The sequence below is a fragment of the Ovis canadensis genome, chromosome 4 (genome assembly GCF_042477335.2).
Source record: "Ovis canadensis isolate MfBH-ARS-UI-01 breed Bighorn chromosome 4, ARS-UI_OviCan_v2, whole genome shotgun sequence".
NCBI classification, from domain to species: Eukaryota; Metazoa; Chordata; class Mammalia; order Artiodactyla; family Bovidae; genus Ovis; species Ovis canadensis.
The window spans coordinates 127,956,601-127,979,593 of NC_091248.1; the positions used below are offsets into that span (position 1 = coordinate 127,956,601).

The 22,993-nt window shown below is 41.4% G+C and overlaps 1 protein-coding gene and 1 pseudogene across 1 annotated transcript in view; both read left to right on the forward strand.

Annotated features, from left to right (window-relative positions):
* Window positions 1-22,993, forward strand: part of LOC138439615 (GTPase IMAP family member 7-like) — a 566,929-nt gene that overhangs the window by 320,787 nt on the left and 223,149 nt on the right. The gene's annotated exons all lie outside the window — the stretch shown is intronic.
* Window positions 1,260-18,120, forward strand: LOC138439626 (GTPase IMAP family member 7-like; annotated as a pseudogene).

The following is a 22,993-nucleotide window of genomic DNA, read 5'->3' on the forward strand; positions in this document are numbered from 1 at the left end:
ACCTTAACGATCAAATCTACAGAGACCTTATTTCCAAGCAAGGTCACATTTTTAGGGTTAGGGCTTCAGTATCTTTTGGAGGGGAACACAATTCAAACCATAAGAGAGAAAAAAGGCTTAAAAAGTGAAGCTGAATACAAATGTTAATAGAGCACAAGAAACTAAAGCTAAAACCTTCCCAAGGATGCACTCATGAGCTCATTGTCATTTCTGGACATTCATGTAAATATAATCATATTTTTATGTATCTTTTCCCTGGTTTCTTTCACTTAGCATAATGCTGTCAAGGTTCATTCACATTGTAGCATGTAACCATACCCCATTCCTTTTTATGGTTAAATAATATTCCATTGTATGAATATATCCATTCATCTGTTGATGTGCATTTGGGTTGTTTCCACTTTTTTGGACTATTATGAATAATGCTGCTTAACCATTCATGTAGAATTTTTGGTATGAACATGTCTTGTCAGTCCTCTTGGATGGACACTTAAGAAGTGGAATTACTACATCATGTTCTAATGATAATGATAATCTATGTTTTAAGTTTTTGAGAAAACACCGAAGTGCTTTCCACAAGCAGCTGTGCCATGTTATATCCTCCCCAGCAGGGTATAAAGATTAAATTTATCCACATACTTATCAGTATTTATTATTTTTTCTTTTTAAAAGATTATAACCGTCCCACTGCGTACAAAGTGGTATCTTATTTGGTGTAGATTTGCATTTCCCAGTACCAGACCACCTGACCTGCCTCTTGAGAAACCTATATGCAGGTCAGGAAGCAACAGTTAGAACTGGACATGGAACAACAGACTGGTTCCAAAGAGGAAAAGGAGTACATCAAGGCTGTATATTGTCACCCTGCTTATTTAACATATGTAGAGTACATAATGAGAAACGGTGGGATGGAAGAAACACAAGGTGGAATCAAGATTGCCAGGAGGAATATCAATAACCTCTAAAATGCAGATGACACCACATTTATGGCAGAAAGTGAAGAGGAACTAAAAAGCCTCTTGATGAAAGAGGCTACCATGCTCCTCCATGGGATTTTCCAGGCAAGAGTACAGGAATGGGTTGCCTTCTCCAGGGAGCTTCCCGATGCAGGGATCGAACCCTGGTTTCCTGCATTGTAGGCAGATGCTTTACAGTCTGAGCCACCAGGCAAAAGTGAAGCACCCACCAAATTATGAGGCAACATTTCTGACTTTTCAAAAACAAAACACTTTTTTCACTGGCCCCACCCAATCTGCTTCCTGGCTCCGAGGTCTCAGAGGTGCAGCAGTTAGAGCAAATGTCGGGGCTCAAACAGCTTCTCTGGAGGAAACCAGACAGCTCATCAAGCCCTTAAATCAGGTAAGCCTGGCTGAGAACAGATCCCAGGGAGACAGAGCTGCAGGGACAATAGGGAAGGGGAGTCTGGGGAGGGTGTGGATTCTGGTCTGAGAAGGGACCAGGTGCTGTGCAAATAAGTCAGGAGGATGCTGCCAGAGCAGGAGAGGTGGTGGTAGGGAGGGGAGTAAGGATGTCTGTTAACACATTGTCCATGCATCTCATTTTAACAAGACAACATTTTGCTGAATACTGCACCTTCCATCCAGTTGTTGTTGGGATAGACATTAAGTACACTTGATAACCTAGACGTTTCTTTTAATAGGAAATGTGTCCCCAAGGTCTTAAGAGTTGGAAGGCAATTTAGAGATCACTCAGTCTAAATCTTTTTTTTTTTAATTTAATTGTTATTTTATATTGCAGTACAGCTGTTGTTTAGTCACTAAGTTGTGTCTAACTCTTTTCAACCCCATGGACTCTAGCTCCCAGGCTTCTCTGTTCATGGGATTTCCCAGGCAACAATACTGGAGTGTGTTGCTGTTTTCTCAGGGAATCTTCCTGACCCAGGGACCAAACCCGGGTCTCCAGCATTGCAGGCAGATTCTTTACTATTGAGCCACCAGGGAAGTTCATATTGCAGTATCTGTAAATCAACTAATTTTTTGGCAGGAAATGGGCATTTGAAGACTGTAGTCTGGCACTAAGAGTATTCATTTCTACTGGGCTTATCATTGTTTTGATGTCTTTCCAATGGACTTCAAAACTATACAAACACACACACATACACACAATGAAGAATAGGATTCCTGAAATTTTTTTGCAGATATTTTGGGGCAAGGGTTGGGGTGACTTAAAGTATATCTCACTGGAGATGGACAGAGAAATGACTACATTATCAAGTCTCTTGGAACAATTTTTTGTGTGATTCATTTATCACACAAAATACAATTAGAGTTGTTTGTTTCATTTGCTTTTGATTTTTACTAGGATTTTAAATATACTTTTTGCTGTATGATTATTTAAACTATTTATATGGTTTTAAGATCAAATCAATGAAATATACGCATATCCAAACAAGTGTGACTCCCAGTTTCTGTCCCTGTCCTCTCCCTCCTCTTTTTCCCATACCCATATAAGTAACTTTTTGTTTGTTTAGTTTTCAGATTATTCTGCCATTGTTTTTACAGATGAATGAAAAATATATGTATTACATTTTATATATGTAGATCACATTCCTCCTTGTTAGAGAAATGCTAGTAAACTGTACATTATTTTCTTCTTTGCTTTTTCTGCTTAATGCTATATCCTGGAGATGTCTCCATACTAAGATACAAAGATATACCTCATTTTTTCTACAGTTGACCAGTGCTTCACTGTGTGAATATACCTTAGTTAATTCAACTCGGTCCCTACCCTAATGATGGGCATTTGATAGGTTTTTGGTATTCTGAGATTCAAATAGTGGCACAGTTAACAGACTTCTGTGGGCTTCCCAGGTGGCCCAATGGTAAAGAATCTGCCTGCCAATGCAGGAGATGCAGGAGATGTGGGTTCAATCCCTGGGTCATGAAGATCCCTTGGAAATGGCAACCCACTCCAGTATTCTTGCTGGGAAAATTCCAAGGAGAGAGGAGCCGGGGAGGCTATAGTCCATAGGGTCACAAAGAGTTGAACATGACTGAGCGTGTGTACACACGCACGCAAGCGCACGCGCGCGCGCGCACACACACACACACACACAGCTTTCTGCATAATTTTCTTCCATATTCTTGTTGAGTACCTTTGGAATAAATCCTGAAATTAAGATTGATAATAAGAGGGTAAATGTGTATGTAAATGCACATATACAAGACCTTGCTACCTTCTCCTCTAGTTGTTTTAGACAGTTCTTTTATTCCCAACAGTCATGCAGGAGAAGATCTGTTTCCCCTACGTCTTTTATTTATTAAAAAAAAGTGCATTTATCTATTTGGCTGCATTGCATCTTAGTTGCAGCATGCAGGATCTTCCTTGCCTCATGTGGGATCTTTCACTGTGACACACGGACTCTGCAGTTGTGGAGGGATTAGTTGCTCCATCGCATGTAGTATCTTAGTTCCCTGACCAGGGATTGAACCCACATCCCCTGCATTGCAAGGTAGATTCTTAACCACTTGGCCACCAGGGAGTCCCTCCCCTATACCTTTTATCAACAGATTATGCCAACTATTTTCTGGGATTTTTCAAACCTGTAGGTGAGAAATAGTATCCTACTGCAATATTACATAATTAATTTTAGTTTTTCTATGTCTTGATATGTTTTCTATTACAAGTGGATGTTGGTATATTTTTATATGTTCAAGGGATATTTACATTTTTATTTGAACTGTTTATTCTTATCTCTTACTCCATTTTCTATCAAGTCATTGGTCCTTTGTTTCTCTACTTTTAGATATTGTTTGTTTGCTAAAGTATTTTTATTGAAGTATAGTTGATTTATTATAATTATAGCCAAGCAATTCAGTTTTATACATATGTGTGTTTGTGTGTGTGTGCATGTTCAGTCACTTCAATCATAGCCAATTCTCTGCGACCCCATGAACTGTAACCCACCAGGCTCCTCTGTCCATGGAATTCTCCAGGCAAGAATACTGGAGTAGGTTGCCATGCCTTCCTCAAGGTGATCTTCCTAACCCAGGGATCAGACCTGCGTCTCCTGTGTTCCCAGCATTGCAGGCAGATTCTTTACTGCTAAGTCACTGTTGAAGCCTATATATATATATATATATATATATATATATATATATATATATGTTTTCCATTGTAGGTTAATACAAGATATTGAATATAGTTCCTTTTTACTATACAGTAAATTCTTGTTGCTTATGTATGTTATATATAGTGGTATGTATATGTAATGTATATGTATATGTAACATACTAGTATATATAACAAAAGGTCAGCTTTCATTCTAATACCAAATAAGGGTAATGCCAAAGAATGTTCAAACTACTGCACGATTGCATTCATTTCACATGCTAGCAAGATAATGCTCTCAATCCTCCAAGTCAGGCTTGAACCAAGAACTTCCAGATATACAAGCTGAATTTAGAAAAGGCAGAGAAACCAGAGATCAAATTGCCAATATCCATTGTATCAAAGAAAAAGCAAGAGGATTCCAGAAAAACATCTACGTCTGTTTCATTGACTATGCTAAAACCTTTGATGGTTTGGATCACAACAAACTGTGGAAAATTCTTCAAGAGATGGGAATACAAGACTAGCTTACCTACCTTCTTAGAAACCTGTACGCAGGTCAAGAAGCAACAGTTAGACCCGGACATGTAAGCAGACTGGTTCAAAATTGAGAAAGGAGTATGTCAAGGCTATATATTGTCACCCTGCTTATTTAACTTATATGCAGAGTACATCACACAAAATGCTGGGCTGGATGAAGCACAAGCTGGAATCAAGATTGTTGGGAGAAATATCAATAACAGATATGCAGATGACAACACCCTTATGGCAGAAACTGAAGAGGAACTATAGAGCCTCTTGATGAAAGTGAAAGAGGAGAGTGAAATAGCTGGCTTAAAACTCAACATTCAAAAAATGAAGATGATGGCATTCAGTCCCATCACTTCATGGCAAATAGATGGGAAAACAATGGAAACAGTGATAGACATTATTTTCTTGGGCGCCAAAATCACTGCAGATGGTGACTGCAGTCATGAAATTAAAAGATGCATGCCCCTTGGAAGAAAAGCTATGAGCAACCTAGATAGCATATTAAAAAGCAGAGATATTACTTTGCTGACAAAGGTCTGCATAGTCAAAGCTATGTTTTTTCCAGTAATCATGTATGGATGTGAGAATTGGACCATAAAGAAGGGTGAGCACCAAAAAATCGATGCTTTTGAACTGTGGTGTTGGAGAAAACTCTTGAGAGTCCCTTGGACTGCAAAGAAGTCAAACTAGTCAATCCCGAAGGAAATCAACCCTGAATATGCACTGGAAGGACTGAGGCTGAAGCTGAAGTTCCAATACTTTGGGCACCTGATGGGAAGAGCCGACTCATTGGAAAAGACCTTGATGCTGGGAAAGATAGAAGGCAGGAAGAGAAGGGGACAACAAAGGTCAAGATAGTTGAATGACATCACGGACTCAATGGACATGAGTTTGAGCAAGCTTTGGGGGATGGTGAAGGAAACGGAAGCCTGGCGTGCTGCAGTCCCTGGGGCCAGAAAGAATCTGACAGGACTAAAGGACTGAACAGCTACTATGTATCTTTAAACCCCACACACCTAATTTATCCCTCTTTCCTGATTTTCCCCTTTGGTAATCATAAGTTTGTTTTCTGTGTCAGTTAGTCTGTTTCTGTTTTGTAAGTAAGTTTATTTTATTTATTTTTGATTCCACATACAAATGATATCATGTGATATTTGTTTTTCTCTAACTTCCCTCAATATGATAACACCTCAGTTCATACATGTAGTTGCAAATGGCATTATTTCATTTTGTTTTACGGCTGAATAAAATCCCATTGTATATATGAACTGCATCTTCTTTATACATTCATCTGTCAATGGACATTTAGTCTGTTTCCATGCCTTAGCTATTATAACAGAACTGCTATAAAGCTGAAACTCCAATACTTTGGCCACCTCATGGGAAGAGTTGACTCATTGGAAGACTCTGATGCTGGGATGGATTGGGGACAGGAGGAGAAGGGGACAACAGAGGACGAGATGGCTGGATGGCATCACTGACTCGATGGACATGAGTCTGAGTGAACTCCGGGAGTTGGTGATGGACAGGTACTGGGGTCCAGCCTCGGTTGGATCCAGGGTATCCTCAGGGGGATGGTGTCAGCGACCTAGACGGATAATTTATTTAGAGATATAGAAAGATATAAAGAAGGGATATAGCAGTTAGGAAAATAAAGGAAAGAGGCTTATGTTCCTTGGTTTACACAGAAAATCAATAAAGTCTCGAGACAAGAGACTTGCACCATTTACAAAGGCCACAGGTGCCCTCCAGGTCTCCCGAGGGAGTGAAGATGCAGGGCGCCTTCCTGTTCAGGTCTTAGAAGCCCAGGCAAATAAGTAAACATGGGGGACCTCTGTGCTCCAGATGGGAATTAGCCTGAAAAGGAGAGTAAGAAAGAAAAGACGACACGGGGAAACCAGGCTTTCGTGGAACTGGTCTTGGTCCTGGTCCATCTCTTTATTTTTCAGGGAAGCTTTTATACTTTAACTTGTACATAGAGATAAATGTAAGAAACAGAGTCACACAGGGTCAGCTGCTCTGACCCTTATCTAAAGACAGAGTGTTCTTTCCATACCTTTGTTCTTACAAGGGTCTTACTTTTGTTTACAATATCTTCTGGTCTGGAGACCACTTAACATTTTATGGCCCCATTTTTCTTTCTATTGATAAAGGTTACAATCAGAAAACTTGTTTTCCTTTAAGATCTACTTAGTCTTAAGATAGTGATAAAGTTCCATTCTTACATAGCAAGGATACAACGGTTTATAACAAAGAAAGAGGAGTACAAAGAGTTATAACAAAGAGAAAATTCATTAACTCAAAAGTCTAGTATTGCTAACATCAAAACTACTATATTTCTTTTTCTACATTCCAATTACATTGATTAACATACTCCCAGGTGCCTAAGGATATGGAGGCCTGGAGGCAATCATTAACTCAGCAATGAAACCCTTCACCAACATGATTTTTATCTTTAGAGAAACCTTATGCTAACTAAGACTTTCAAAATACTCCAAACTCTCTGGGCTGTTTATGGTTGAGAGGTTGTAAACAATCATGCGCATAGTAGCAAGAGTGTGGATAATCCTGTCACACAAGCTAGTCTGCCAGCAGAGAGGTTTAACCTGAGACACTCCTTTTATATGCAGGAGACTATTAACTGGAGCTCTAAGTTAATTTTCCAGAGAAAGGTGGTCGGGGAGAGCCCCTGTTAATGTCAGAAGAGTGTAGTATAACGGACAGATTTTGGTTTTGGGGGTAGATGGTCAAGCAGATCTAGGGGATATCTTGAGTCTCGATCCGCCTCACCTGCATGACCTTGTCATGGGTGGAGTCGAGGAGTCCCTTGAGTCCTGACCCGCCTTTGCCCATCAGGGCTCTTCCTTATGACCTTTGCCATGGGTGGGATCTCTGGTGCTGGCTCCCAGCAGACAGGGAGGCCTGGCGTGCTGCAATTTATGGGGTCGCAAAGAGTCAGACATGACTGAGTGACTAAACTGAACTGAACTGAACTGATTAACATAGAGGAGAAGGAAATGGCAACCCACTCTGGTATTCTTGCCTGGAGAATGCCAGGGACAGAGGAGCCTGGTGGGCTGCTGTCTATGGGGGTCACACAGAGTCGGACATGACTGAAGCAACTTAGGAGCAGCAGCAGCTATGAACATAGAGGCGCATGCATCTTTTCAAATTAGAATTTTGTCTGAATATATGTCCAGGAGTAGGATTATTGGATCATATGACAACTCTATTTTTAATTTTTTTAGGATCTTCTGCACTGTTCTCCACAGAGGCTCTACCAATCATGTTCCCACCAACAGTGCAGGAGGGTTCCCTTTTCTCCACCCTCTCTCCAGCTTTTATTGTAGATTTTTTGATCATGGCCATCAAATCATTGCTGTGAGGTGATACATCATTATAGTTTTCATTTGCATTTCTTGAATAGTTAGTGATACTGAGCATCTTTTCATGTGCTTATTGGCCATCTGTACAGATATTCTTTGTATACAAGTGAAATGACCCCTCTTTTATACAAGTAAGAAAAAATTTTCCCCTAGTTTGACAGTTGTGTTTTAATTTGTGTATGGTGGCATTATCCTCCCACATTATCATTTTGATTTTTATATAATCAAATTTAGGAGTCTCTTTCCTTGTGGTGGTTTAGTAGCTAAGTTGTCTGACTCTTTTGTGACCTCATGGACTGTAGCCCACCAGGCTCCTCTGTCCATTGGGGTTCTGAGGCAAGAATACTGAAGTGAGTTGCCATTTCCTACTCCGGGGGTTATTCCTGACCCAGGGATTGAACCCCAGGTCTCCTGCATTGCTGGCAGATTCTTCACTGACTGAATCAACAGGGAAGCCTGTCTCTTTCCTTACTCTATTTCAAATTTTAAAAATATTTTCCTGACCTCTAGGTTACAAAGATTTATCCATGTTTCTACTATTATTTATACGGAATTTTCAACATTGGAAATTCTAACCTATTTGGAGTTTGAAAGGCACCAGGAAATGGATGCAGTTTTATCTTTTTGTATATGATTGTCTCCATGTTGCTTATTAGTCTATCTTTCTTCCTCTTGATGTGAGATACTACCTTATTGAATAGAAATGCTGCATAATGTAAATGAATTGAATATAAATAAATATAATGTGGTTAATTTGGTCTATTTCCAAATTTTCTGTTTTTGCTTTGCTGTTCTCTCTACTCAGGAACCAACATCATACTGCTTTAATTATAGAAACTGTGATGGTAAGTCATAAGGGGCTTTCCCTTCCTGGCTCCCCATTGCACACTTCATTCAGACAGACACCAGCTATAATAGGCCTATTCAGCCATTGGTCAGGCATCCGAGTGGGCCCTTCCTGCCAAGCATGTGAGCAACTGTTAACCAGCAACCAATTAACAGACTCCTTCTGCCATTGATGAAGCCACTGAAAGTCCCTTCCCCCTCTCTATTGTATATAAAAGGACCCTGAATCCTGACCAAGATGAGAGGGTTCTTAGAGACACTAGACTGCCATTCACTCAGTCTGCTGGCCTTCTGATTAAAGTCATCATTCCTTGCTCCAACAACTCGTATCCGGATTTATTGGCCTGTTGTGCAGTGAGCAGAACAGCTTGGGCTTGGTAACAGACCTGACACTCCTTTGTGGGGATACTGGAACTACTTTGCTGTTTTATCCACAGCAATTAAACTGTTTAATTTTTCTGTTTCTTTTGCGAACAATGTGGATAACAGAATATTACAAATTTCAGGGAGGCTGCTGCTGCTGCTGCTGCTAAGTCACTTCAGTTATGTCCGACTCTGTGCAACCCCATAGACGGCAGCCCACCAGGCTCCCCTGTCCCCGGGATTCTCCAGGCAACAACACTGGAGTGGGGTGCCATTGCCTCCTCTGTTCAGGGAGGCAAAAGAAGTTTAAAAAAGACTTGAGAATGGTTCCTACTTACCTCAATTGACTCTTTTCCCCTCTCCTTCCTTTTCTTAAGGTGGAGTCTGGGTACCCCAGAGCCTCTTGATGTAAACATGGCTACCACCCCTAACAACGCTCTGAGGATTCTGTTGGTAGGGAAGACCGGATGTGGGAAAAGTGTGACTACAAACACTATCCTCGGGGGAAAAGTATTCGACTCTAGGGTTGCTGCCCAAGCTGTTACCAAAACTTGTCAGAAAGCATCCCAGGAATGGAAGGGGAGAGAGCTTCTTGTTGTTGACCCACCCCAGGCCTCTTCGACACCAAAGAGAGCCTGAACACCACCTACAGGGAAATCAGCCTATGTGTCCTCGCATCCTGTCCCGGGCCTCACGCCATCGTCTTCATCCTGCAGCTGGGCCGCCACACATAGGAAGAGCAGCAAACCACGGTGTTGGTTAAGGCTTTGTTTGGGGAAGCAACCATGAAGTATATGATCATCTTATTCAGTCGCAAAGAGGAGCTGGAGGACCAGAGCCTGAGCAATTTTCTGGAGGGTTCGGATGGAAACCTATGAAGCCTCCTGCAGGAGTGTGGAGACCGCTGCTGTGCTTTCGATAACAGCAAAAACACAGAGCAGGCTGAGAAGGAAGCTCAGGTGCAGGAGCTGGTGGAGCTGATAGACAAGATGGTGCAGAACAACCAAGGAGCTTACTTTTCTGACCCCATTTATAAGGACATAGACCAAAAGCTGAGACAACAGGAGGAATACTTGATGAAATGCGGGGGACGACCCATGAAGGGTTAAGTCTTGGGAGCTCCCTGGCAGGTATGCCGGGCCCTAGGACATGTTCCTAAGCTCCCTGTCCCGCCACCCTCAAGAATTTTTAATAGCCCTTAAGGCTCCAAGATGTTTGGTTTTGGCAACATTTCATAGAAGATAGATTATCTTATTATGTATACAATGGTAAGGGTCTGGTGATTGTATCTTGAGATTAAAAACAACCTTGTGAATGTCATAAGTCATGTACTTTACCCTATATATACTGCAGCACAATAAAGCAAGGTATCAGCCATTTTGGGCTGATCCTCTCAACCCCATCTTTTGTCTCTCTCTTATTTTTCTTAGCGGGGACGCTCCGTTCTCTCCCTGTGCAGGTGCGACTCTTGCTTGTGCTGGCCGCGGCAGGTGGCGCCCAACGTGGGGCCGTTCGACAGTTTTCCTCGCCACTACTCTTATTAATTGAAAAGAGTGAGTATATGAGTATACAAGTGAATTAAATTGAGGAGGAGTAGTAAGGTATATAGTTGAGAGTATAAATATGGGACAGACGCATAGTCGTCAATTGTTTGTACATATGTTATCTGTAATGTTAAAACATCGGGGAATTACTGTTTCCAAACCTAAATTAATCAATTTTCTTTCATTTATTGAGGAAGTTTGCCCTTGGTTCCCCAGAGAAGGTACAGTAAATTTAGAAACATGGAAGAAGGTAGGGGAACAAATTCGGACTCATTATACTTTACATGGCCCTGAAAAAATCCCTGTCGAAACTTTATCCTTTTGGACACTAATTCGTGATTGCCTGGACCTTGATAATGATGAATTGAAACGTTTAGGAAATTTATTAAAACAGGAAGAAGATCCTCTCCATGTTCCTGATTCGGAACCCAGGCATGCGGTTCCCGAGGGAGTTGAAGGTGATCCTCCGTTTTCTAACTTATTGCGTCCTTCGGATAATGATGATTTACTTTCATCCACAGATGAGGCGGAATTAGAGGAAGAAGCTGCTAAATACCATCAAGAAGATTGGGGTTTTTTAGCACAAGAAAAGGGGGCGTCAACATCTAAAGATGAATTGGTTGAATGTTTAAAAAACCTCACTATTGCTTTACAGAACTCAGGAATCAAGCTTCCTAGTAACAATGCTAAATCTCCTTCTGCTCCGCCTCTTCCCCCTGCCTATGCTCCTTCCGTTGTGGCTGGTCTCGATCCCCCTCCAGGGCCTCCTCCACCGTCTGAGATCATGTCTCCGCTGCAGAAGGCATTGAGACAGGCACAGCGACTTGGTGAAGTTGTCTCTGATTTTTCTCTTGCTTTTCCTGTCTTTGAACATAACAATCAGCGTTTTTATGAAGCACTGCCTTTTAAACAACTGAAAGAGTTAAAGATTGCTTGCTCACAATACGGTCCTACCGCTCCATTCACCATTGCTATGATAGAAAATTTGGGTACTCAAGCTTTACCCCCAAATGATTGGAAGCAGACAGCTAGGGCATGTCTCTCAGGGGGAGATTATTTACTATGGAAATCTGAATTTTTTGAACAGTGTGCTCGTATAGCCGATGTTAATCGGCAACAAGGTATACAGACCTCTTACGAAATGTTGATTGGTGAAGGCGCTTACCAGGCTACTGATACTCAACTTAATTTCTTACCTGGTGCATATGCACAAATATCAAATGCGGCTCGGCAGGCGTGGAAAAAACTTCCTAGCTCCAGTACTAAGACAGAAGATCTTTCAAAAGTCCGGCAGGGACCTGATGAGCCTTATCAGGACTTCGTGGCACGACTTTTAGATACTATAGGTAAGATAATGTCCGATGAAAAGGCTGGGATGGTATTAGCAAAACAATTGGCTTTTGAAAACGCTAATTCTGCCTGTCAAGCTGCTTTAAGACCTTATCGAAAAAAGGGAGATCTGTCTGATTTTATTCGTATTTGTGCTGACATTGGACCCTCCTACATGCAAGGCATTGCTATGGCAGCAGCATTACAAGGAAAAAGCATTAAAGAGGTACTTTTTCAGCAGCAAGCCCGGAACAAGAAAGGACTTCAAAAGTCAGGTAATTCGGGTTGCTTTGTTTGTGGTCAACCTGGCCATCGGGCTGCAGTGTGCCCCCAAAAGCAACAAACCTCTGTTAATACTCCTAATTTATGCCCACGATGTAAAAAGGGGAAGCATTGGGCCCGAGATTGTCGTTCTAAAACGGATGTTCAAGGTAATCCTTTGCCCCCGGTTTCGGGAAACTGGGTGAGGGGCCAGCCCCTGGCCCCGAAACAATGTTATGGGGCAACACTGCAGGTTCCAAAAGAACCATTGCAGACCTCTGTCGAGCCACAAGAGGCAGCGCGGGATTGGACCTCTGTGCCACCTCCTACACAGTATTAACACCCGAGATGGGAGTTCAAACCCTTGCCACAGGAGTGTTTGGGCCTTTACCTCCGGGAACCACTGGACTGCTTTTGGGGTGCAGCAGCGCGTCTTTAAAGGGAATACTTATTCATCCTGGTGTGATTGACTCTGATTATACAGGAGAGATAAAAATATTAGCCTCCGCTCCTAACAAAATTATTGTAATTAATGCAGGTCAACGTATAGCTCAACTCCTTTTAGTTCCATTAGTTATACAGGGAAAAACAATCAATAGAGACCGTCAAGATAAAGGTTTCGGGTCCTCTGACGCCTATTGGGTGCAAAATGTTACCGAGGCACGACCAGAACTTGAGCTACGCATTAATGGTAAGCTTTTCCGAGGAGTGCTTGATACAGGGGCCGATATTAGCGTTATTTCTGATAAATACTGGCCTACTACATGGCCTAAACAGACAGCTATTTCCACTCTTCAAGGTATTGGCCAAACTACCAATCCAGAACAAAGTTCATCCCTTCTTACTTGGAAGGATAAAGACGGCCATACAGGCCAATTTAAACCTTATATTCTGCCCCATCTTCCAGTTAATCTATGGGGGCGTGATATATTAAGCAAAATGGGTGTTTATTTATATAGTCCTTCACCCACCGTAACAGATTTGATGTTAGATCAGGGCTTACTTCCAAACCAAGGTTTAGGTAAACAACATCAAGGCATTACTTTACCCCTTGATTTAAAATCTAATCAAAGTCGAGAGGGCTTGGGGTGTTTTCCCTAGGGATCTCTGATTCTCCTGTGACACATGCCGATCCTATTGATTGGAAATCTGAGGAACCGGTATGGGTCGATCAGTGGCCCCTGACACAAGAAAAACTTTCTGCCGCACAACAGCTGGTGCAGGAACAGCTGAGGCTTGGGCATATTGAACCCTCTACCTCTGCATGGAATTCCCCAATTTTTGTTATTAAAAAGAAGTCTGGAAAATGGAGATTGCTACAAGACCTTCGTAAGGTAAATGAAAAAATGATGCATATGGGAGCCCTACAACCTGGGTTGCCCACTCCTTCTGCTATACCTGATAAATCCTATATCATTGTTATAGATTTAAAAGATTGTTTTTACACTATTCCTCTTGCACCTCAAGATTGTAAAAGATATGCCTTCAGTTTACCTTCTGTTAATTTTAGAGAGCCTATGCAACGCTATCAATGGAGAGTCCTCCCGCAAGGAATGACTAATAGCCCTACGCTGTGCCAAAAATTTGTTGCTACAGCAATAGCTCCCGTTCGTCAACGTTTTCCTCAGCTATATTTAGTTCATTATATGGATGATATATTACTAGCTCATGCTGACGAACATCTATTGTATCAAGCTTTTTCTATTCTAAAGAAACATTTAAGCCTTAATGGCCTTGTCATTGCTGATGAGAAAATTCAAACTCACTTTCCCTATAATTATTTGGGTTTCTCCTTATATCCTCGCGTTTATAATACTCAATTAGTAAAATTACAGACTGACCATTTAAAAACGCTAAATGACTTTCAAAAACTTTTAGGAGACATTAATTGGATACGTCCTTATTTAAAATTACCCACTTATACCTTACAGCCTTTATTTGACATCCTTAAAGGTGACTCTGACCCTGCGTCACCCCGAACACTTTCTTTAGAAGGACGATCAGCCTTACAATCAATAGAAGAAGCTATTAGACAACAACAGATTACTTATTGTGATTACCAACGATCATGGGGTTTGTATATACTTCCTACCCCCCGAGCACCCACAGGGGTTCTCTATCAAGATAAACCTTTGTGATGGATATATCTATCTGCTACTCCAACTAAACATTTGCTCCCTTACTATGAGCTTGTTGCAAAAATTGTAGCAAAAGGACGTCATGAGGCCATCCAATATTTTGGTATAGAACCTCCCTTCATTTGTGTTCCTTATGCTTTTGAACAACAAGATTGGCTTTTTCAATTTTCAGATAATTGGTCTATAGCTTTCGCAAATTATCCAGGATGGATTACTCATCATTATCCTTCTGATAAATTGTTACAATTTGCTAGCTCTCATGCCTTTATTTTTCCAAAAATAGTTCACCGACAACCTATTCCTGAAGCGACTCTTATATTTACAGATGGATCGTCTAATGGTACTGCAGCTTTAATTATTAACCATCAAACCTATTATGCACATACCAATTTCTCTTCTGCTCAGGTCGTGGAATTATTTGCAGTCCATCAAGCACTGCTAACTGTACCCACTTCCTTCAATTTATTTACAGACAGCTCCTATGTGGTCGGTGCCTTACAGATGCTTGAAACTGTTCCAATTATCGGCACAACCTCTCCTGAAGTTCTTAACTTATTTACATTGATTCAACAGGTTCTTCACCGTCGCCAACACCCGTGTTTCTTTGGGCATATTCGTGCACATTCCACCCTTCCTGGTGCCCTGGTACAAGGCAATCACACTGCGGACGTTCTTACTAAACAAGTGTTTTTTCAATCAGCTATCGATGCAGCCCAAAAATCTCATAACTTACATCACCAAAATAGTCATTCTTTACGGTTACAATTTAAGATTTCCCGTGAAGCTGCACAACAAATCGTTAAATCTTGCTCTACTTGTCCTCAATTCTTTGTTCTCCCTCAATATGGTGTCAACCCTCGAGGTTTACGCCCTAATCACCTCTGGCAAACAGATGTTACTCACATTCCTCAATTTGGGCGTCTTAAATATGTTCATGTCTCTATCGACACCTTTTCCCATTTTCTCATGGCCTCCCTTCACACCGGAGAATCAACTCGTCACTGTATTCAACATTTGCTGTTTTGCTTTTCTATTTCAGGAATCCCACACACCCTTAAAACAGATAATGGACCTGGTTATACTAGCCGTTCTTTTCAACGTTTTTGTCTTTCTTTCCAAATTCATCATAAAACAGGAATTCCTTATAATCCGCAGGGACAAGGTATTGTGGAACGAGCCCATCAACGCCTTAAACATCAATTATTAAAACTAAAAAAGGGGAATGAACTGTATAGCCTTTCACCGCATAACGCCTTAAATCATGCTCTTTATGTTTTAAATTTTTTAACTTTAGACGCAGAAGGCAATTCAGCAGCCCAGCGTTTTTGGGGAGAACGGTCCTCATGCAAAAAACCACTTGTACGATGGAAGGATCCACTTACCAATCTGTGGTATGGGCCAGACCCTGTACTAATATGGGGACGAGGGCATGTTTGTGTTTTTCCACAGGATGCCGAAGCGCCGCGTTGGATACCGGAAAGGCTGGTACGCGCAACGGAGGAACTCCCTGACATATCAAATGCATCGCATGACACTGAGCGAGCCCACGAGTGAGCTGCCTACCCAGAGGCAGATTGAGGCATTAATGCGATATGCTTGGAATGAGGCTCATGTACAACCTCCAGTGACACCTACAAACATACTGATCATGTTATTATTGTTGTTACAGCATATACAAAACGGGGCGGCTGCAGCTTTTTGGGCATACATTCCCGATCCGCCTATGATTCAATCCTTAGGATGGGATAAAGAAATAGTACCTGTATATGTCAATGATACAAGTCTTTTAGGAGGAAAATCAGATATTCATATTTCTCCTCAGCAAGCCAATATCTCCTTTTATGGTCTTACTACGCAATATCCTATGTGCTTTTCTTATCAATTACAGCATCCTCACTGTATACAGGTGTCAGCTGATATATCCTATCCTCGAGTGACTATTTCAGGCATTGATGAAAAAACCGGAAAAAGATCGTACCGTGATGGAACCGGACCTCTCGACATTCCGTTTTGTGACAAACATTTAAGCATCGGCATAGGAATAGACACTCCTTGGACTTTATGTCGAGCACGGGTCGCATCAGTGTACAACATCAACAATGCCAATGCCACCCTTTTATGGGACTGGGCACCTGGGGGAACACCTGATTTCCCCGAATATCGAGGACAACATCCACCCATTCTCTCTGTAAACACTGCTCATATATACCAAACAGAACTGTGGAAACTTTTGGCTGCTTTTGGTCATAGCAGTAGTCTATATTTACAACCCAATATTAGTGGGAGTAAATATGGTAATGTAGGAGTTACGGGGTTTTTATATCCCCGAGCTTGTGTCCCTTACCCATTCATGTTGATACAAGGCCATGTAGAAATAACGCTGTCATTGAATATTTATCATTTAAATTGTTCTAATTGCATACTTACTAATTGCATTAGAGGTGTTGCCAAAGGAGAACAAGTTATAATAGTAAAACATTTCGCATGAAAATTCAATGCCATGCTAATTATAAAAGGATTTGTGTTACAAAAAAGGCTTACAATACATCTGACTTTCCGTGGGATAAGGTGAAAAAAAAAAAAAATCTGCAAGGAATTTGGTTTAATACTAATGTTTCTTTAGATCTTTTACAATTGCACAATGAAATTCTTGACATCGAAAATTCTCCAAAAGCTACTTTGAATATAGCTGATACTGTCGATAATTTTTTACAAAATTTATTTTCTAACTTTCCTAGCCTTCATTCACTGTGGCGAAGCATAATTGCTGTGGGCATGGTTCTGACTGTTGTACTTATCATAATTTGTCTAGCTCCTTGTCTTATTCGTAGTATTGTTAAAGAATTTCTACATATGAGAGTTTTAATACATAAAAACATGTTGCAACACCAACATCTTATGGAGCTTTTAAAAAATAAAGAGAGGGGAGCTGCGGGGGATGACCCGTGAAGGGTTAAGTCTTGGGAGCTCCCTGGCAGGTATGCCGGGCCCTAGGACATGTTCCTAAGCTCCCTGTCCCGCCACCCTCAAGAATTTTTAATAGCCCTTAAGGCTCCAAGATGTTTGGTTTCGGCAACATTTCATAGAAGATAGATTATCTTATTATGTATACAATGGTAAGGGTCTGGTGATTGTATCTTGAGATTAAAAACAACCTTGTGAATGTCATAAGTCACGTACTTTACCCTATATATACTGCAGCACAATAAAGCAAGGTATCAGCCATTTTGGGCTGATCCTCTCAACCCCATCTTTTGTCTCTCTCTTATTTTTCTTAGCGGGGACGCTCCGTTCTCTCCCTGTGCAGGTGCGACTCTTGCTTGTGCTGGCCGCGGCAATGAAAAACTACGCTGATACATTTAACATGCAAATTGAACAAGTAGAAGTGGAATGTGCCCATAAACCACCAGAAGAAAAGATGAAAAAAATTAAATCGATAACAGACAAGTATAATGAACAAATGAAAAATGTAAGGGAAGAAGCTGAGAAGAGTATATTGCAAGCCGTTTTCGACAAGATTAAAAACATGCTTTCAAAAATATGGCAAATGTTGTGGAAGTAATATACTGTAATTTTATTTTTACTTCTCAATTTACTATAGCTTGTTAATATGAAAGTAAAAGTGAAATCACTTAGTCGTGTCCATCTCTTTTCAACCCTATGGAGTGTAGCCTGCCAGGCTTCTCCGTCCATGGGATTTTCCAGGCAGAAATACTGGAGTGGGTTGCCCTTTCCTTCTCCAGGGGATCTTCCCAACCCAGGGATGGAACTTGGGTCTCCCACAGACTCTTCACCATCTGAGGCACCAGGGAATCCCTTTCTTGTTAACATGGTACTTTGTGTTTTCCTAAAATGGTTAAAACCATGTCTTATTTCTGATTTCTTCTTACAGTCTAACCTTACTCTCTCCATTGAGTTATGGGTCTATGTCCCCTACCTTGAAATTGAATGGACTTTGTGACTGCTTTGAGAAATAGTGGGTAGCTGAAGCAACACCATGTGACTTCTAAGGTTGAAGGAGATCCAACCAGTCCATTCTAAAGGAGATCAGTCCTGGGTGTTCTTTGGAAGGAATGATGCTAAAGCTGAAACTCCAGTACTTTGGCCACCTAATGTGAAGAGGTGACACACACCTAAGACTTCTAAGGTTAGATAGGTAAAAATGCCTCCTTGCTCTCCCGTGGTGGTTACCCTTGGAATTTGCCCACCATCTTGTGAGGAAGCCCAAGTAGAAGCCAAGTAACCCCCAGGAAGAGGACCTGAAGTCACTGGCCCTCTCCCTGGCTGATATTTCATCTGCCAGCCAGAACCACTTGCTGGCTAGGCAAGTGGCAACACAGAGTGAATTCTCTAGCTGCCAACTGATGAAACTGCAAAGAGCAAAGATGAGCCATTCCCACGGGGCCCTACCCAAACTGCAAATTCATGAGAAGAATAAATGATTGCTGTTGTTTTAAACCACTAAGTTTGGGGATGGTTTGTTAAGGAGTGAGCGTCAACCACAATTAAATGTCTCTGTAGCTCATTGCCCAGCACTCCTGGCTCCCGCCTGTCCTCACACACAATGCTAATGAATTTAAGAGTTTATGAAATTGACATAACCAGGTAATGATTCATTTGGTAGAGTTCAGAAATTCAACTTAGGAAAATTCAAATGAGAAACCCTGCATACATTAAGTGTAGGCCCCACTGGTGTGTTATTTCAATCCACACCTATGAGAACTTTGTTAAGAGAACCACGCCAATGCAGCATGGGCTTCTCTGGCACCATTATTCTGTGGTTGGTGGAGATGTGGAAGTAAATTCTCTTAGTGTTTTTCTCTCTCCTTTTTTAAGGTACCATCCTAACTTAAAGTGTTCCTGACTGTAACTTAAAAAAAAAAAAAAAAAAAAAAAAACCCTTCTGTGCCAAATATTTTTCATTTGCTTCTGCACACCCACACTTCACCCCTCTTCACTCTAACTTCTTGCATGGGAGGCTGATCTACATGGACAGCATCAATGGGATCTCTTGCTCTCTGACCTCTGCTTGGTTTCTGCCAAACCCCTTTGGCAGAGATCTCCAAGCAGGAGGTCTCTTGAAGGCAGAAAAGCAAGGTCAGGGTATCTGTTCTCCATTCTCGCTACCTGCAGGTCATCTCTGACTAGTTGCTCCTCTCCTGTAGGCCTTACTACCCAACTCTCTGCATTCCAGCTTTGTTCACCTCTTAGGGTATGGATGTTTTTTCTTCACTGTTACTAGCTCTCTCCCTTGTCATTTGTAAACCTTGTAACCACAGCTTGTAGGCAGCCCCTTCACTAGCATCTCCTCCAAGTACTTCATTATACTAGGTCATCTCTTTTCTGCTAGAGTCCTGACAGATACATCTTATGATGTGTGTGTGTGTGTGAAAGTCACTTAGTCATGTCCAATTCTTTGCGACCTTGTGGCCTGTACAATCCATGGAATTCTCCAGGCCAGAATACTAGAGTGGGTAGCCTTTCCCTTCTCCAGAGTGTCTTCCCAACCCAGGGGGAACCCAGGTCTCCTGCGTTGCAGGTGGATTCTTTACCAGCTGAGCCTATGATACCAACTTCTTTTTCTATTTCAAAGAATTTCCTGATTATTGTTTCATTTGTTTTTTTTTTTTTTTCTTTCATCCCCTGCCAGGAGGAAAGTCTCACCTGACTGTTGAAATCTCTGGGAAAAGTTTACCCACATACACTGTGACAGTGAGCAGATAAAAGTTTCTGACCTGCTAAAATAATTGCAAAGATTCAAAAATAGAGGGATGACTTTACAGTATTTATAATTATGGCAGATAACTCAAACTCAAATTGCAAAATTTCAGTGATAGAGGGATGATTTTATATTATAAGTAATTATGGAAGATAACTCAAACTCAAATATCTGGAATTTTTACAGTTGTCCTTTGTTTTGTCTCTGAAAGGGACTGAGGGTATCTATTGCATTGGTGAAATTTAGGGAGAAAGGGATTGGAGATTAAATCTGGAGGAAATAGCATCTCAAATACATGCTTTTCCTAAGGTTTATAATAAATATTATGAATGAAGTAAAGGCAACATGGAAGGGAAGCCCATTGTGAGAAAACATTCATAGTATATGTGAAATAACACTGCAGGCCCCAACTGCTATTTGCTATAACACAATTATTACAGAAAGCTCCTTGTGAATGATTCATTCAGTCCGTTCAGTTCAGTCACTCAGTCATGTCCAACTCTTTGCGACCCCATGAACAGCAGCACAGCAGGCCTCCCAGTCCATCAAAAACTCCCATAGTCCACCCAAATCCATGTCCATTGAGTCGGTGATGCCATCCAACCACCTCATCCTCTGTTGTCCCCTTCTCTTCCTGCCCTCAATCTTTCCCAGCATCAGAGTCTTTTCAAATGAGTCAGTCCTTTGCATCAGGTGGCCAAAGTACTGGAGTTTCAGCTTAAGCATCAGTCCTTCCAATGAACACCTAGGACTGATCTCCTTTAGGATGGACTGGTTGGATCTCCTTGCAGTCCGAGGGACTTTCAAGAGTCTTCTCCAACACCACAGTTCAAAAGCATCAATTCATCGGTGCTCAGCTTTCTTTATAGTCCAACTCTCACATCCACACATGACCACTGGAAAAATCATAGCCTTGACTAGATGGACCTTTGTTGGGAAAGTAATGTCTCTGCTTTTGAATATCTAGGTTGGTCATAACTTTCTCCTTCCAAGGAGTAAGCGTCTTTTAATTTCATGGCTACAATCACCATCTGCAGTGATTTTGGAGCCAGGGAAAATAACGTCAGCCACTGTTTCCACTGTTTCCCCATCTATTTCCCATGAAGTGATGGGACCAGATGCCATGATATTAGTTTTCTGAATGTTGAGCTTTAAGCCAACTTGTTCACTTTCCTCTTTCACCTTCTTTAGTTCTTCACTTTCTGCCATAAGGGTGGTGTCATCTGCATATCAGGTTATTGATATTTCTCCTGGCAATCTTCATTCCAGCCTGTGCTTCCTCCAGCCCAGCATTTCTTGTGATGTACTCTGCATAGAGGTTAAATAAGCAGGATGATAACGTACAGCCTTGACGTACTCCTTTTCCTATTTGGAAACAGTCTGTTGTTCCATGTCCAGTGCTAACTGTTGCTTCCTGACCTGCATATAGGTTTCTCAAGAGGCAGGTTAGGTGGTCTGGTATTCCCATCTCTTTAGAATTTTCCACAGTTTATTGTGATCTACACAGTCAAAGACTTTGGCATAGGCAATAAAGCAGAAGTAGATGTTTTTCTGGAACTCTCTTGCTTTTTCCATGATCCAGTGGATGTTGGCAATTTGATCTCTGGTTCCTCTGCCTTTTCTAAAACCAGCTTGAACATCTGGAAGTTCACGGTTCATGTATTGCTGAAGCCTGGCTTGGAGAATTTTAAGCATTACTCTTTACTAGTGTGTGAAATGAGTGCGATTGTGAGGTAGTCTGAGCATTCTTTGGCATTGCCTTTCTTTGGGACTGGAATGAAAACTGACCTTTCCCAGTCCTGTGACCACTGCTGAGTTTTCCAAATTTGTGGGCATATTGAGTGCAGCACTTTCACAGCATTATCCTTCAGGCTTTGAAATAGCTCAACGGGAATTCCATCACCTCCACTAGCTTTGTACCTAGTGATGTATCCTATGGCCAATTTGACTTCACATTCCAGTATATCTGACTCCAAGCAAGTGATCACACCATCGTGATTATCTGGGTTGTGAAGATCTTCTTTGTACAGTTTTTCTGTGTATTCTTGCCACTTATTCTTAATATCTTCTGCTTCTGTTAGGTCCATACCATTTCTGTCCTTTATCGAGCCCATCTTTGCATGAAATGTTCCCTTGGTATCTAATTTTCTTGAAGAGATCTCTAGTCTTTTCCATTCTATTGTTTTCCTCTATTTCTTTGCATTGATCGCTGAGGAAGTCTTTCTGATCTCTCCTTGATATTCTTTGGAACTCTGCATTCAAATGGGTATATCTTTCCTTTTCTCCTTTCTTTTTCGCTTCCCTTCTTTGCACAGCTATTTGTAAGGCCTCCGCAGAGAGCCATTTTGCTTTTTAGGATTTCTTTTCCTTGGGGATGGTCTTGATTCCTGTCTCCTCTACAATATCATGGTACTCTGTCTATCAGATCCAGTCCCTTAAATCTATTTCTCACTTCCTGTGTATAATCCTAAGGGATTTGATTTAGGTCATAGCTGAATGGTCTAGTGGTTTTCCCTACTTTCTTCAATTTAAGTCTGAATTTGTTAAGAAGGAGCTCATGATCTGAGCCACAGTCAGCTCCCGGTCTTGTTTTTGCTGACTGTCTAGAGCTTTTCCATCTTTGACTGCAGAGAATATAATCAGTCTGACTTCAGTGTTGACCATCTGGTGATGTCCATGTGTAGAGTCTTCTTTTGTGTTGTTGGAAGAGGGTGTTTGCTATGACCAGTGCATTTTCATGGCAAAACTCTGTTAGGCTTTGCCCTGCTTTATTCTGTACTCCAAGGCCAAATTTGCCTGTTACTC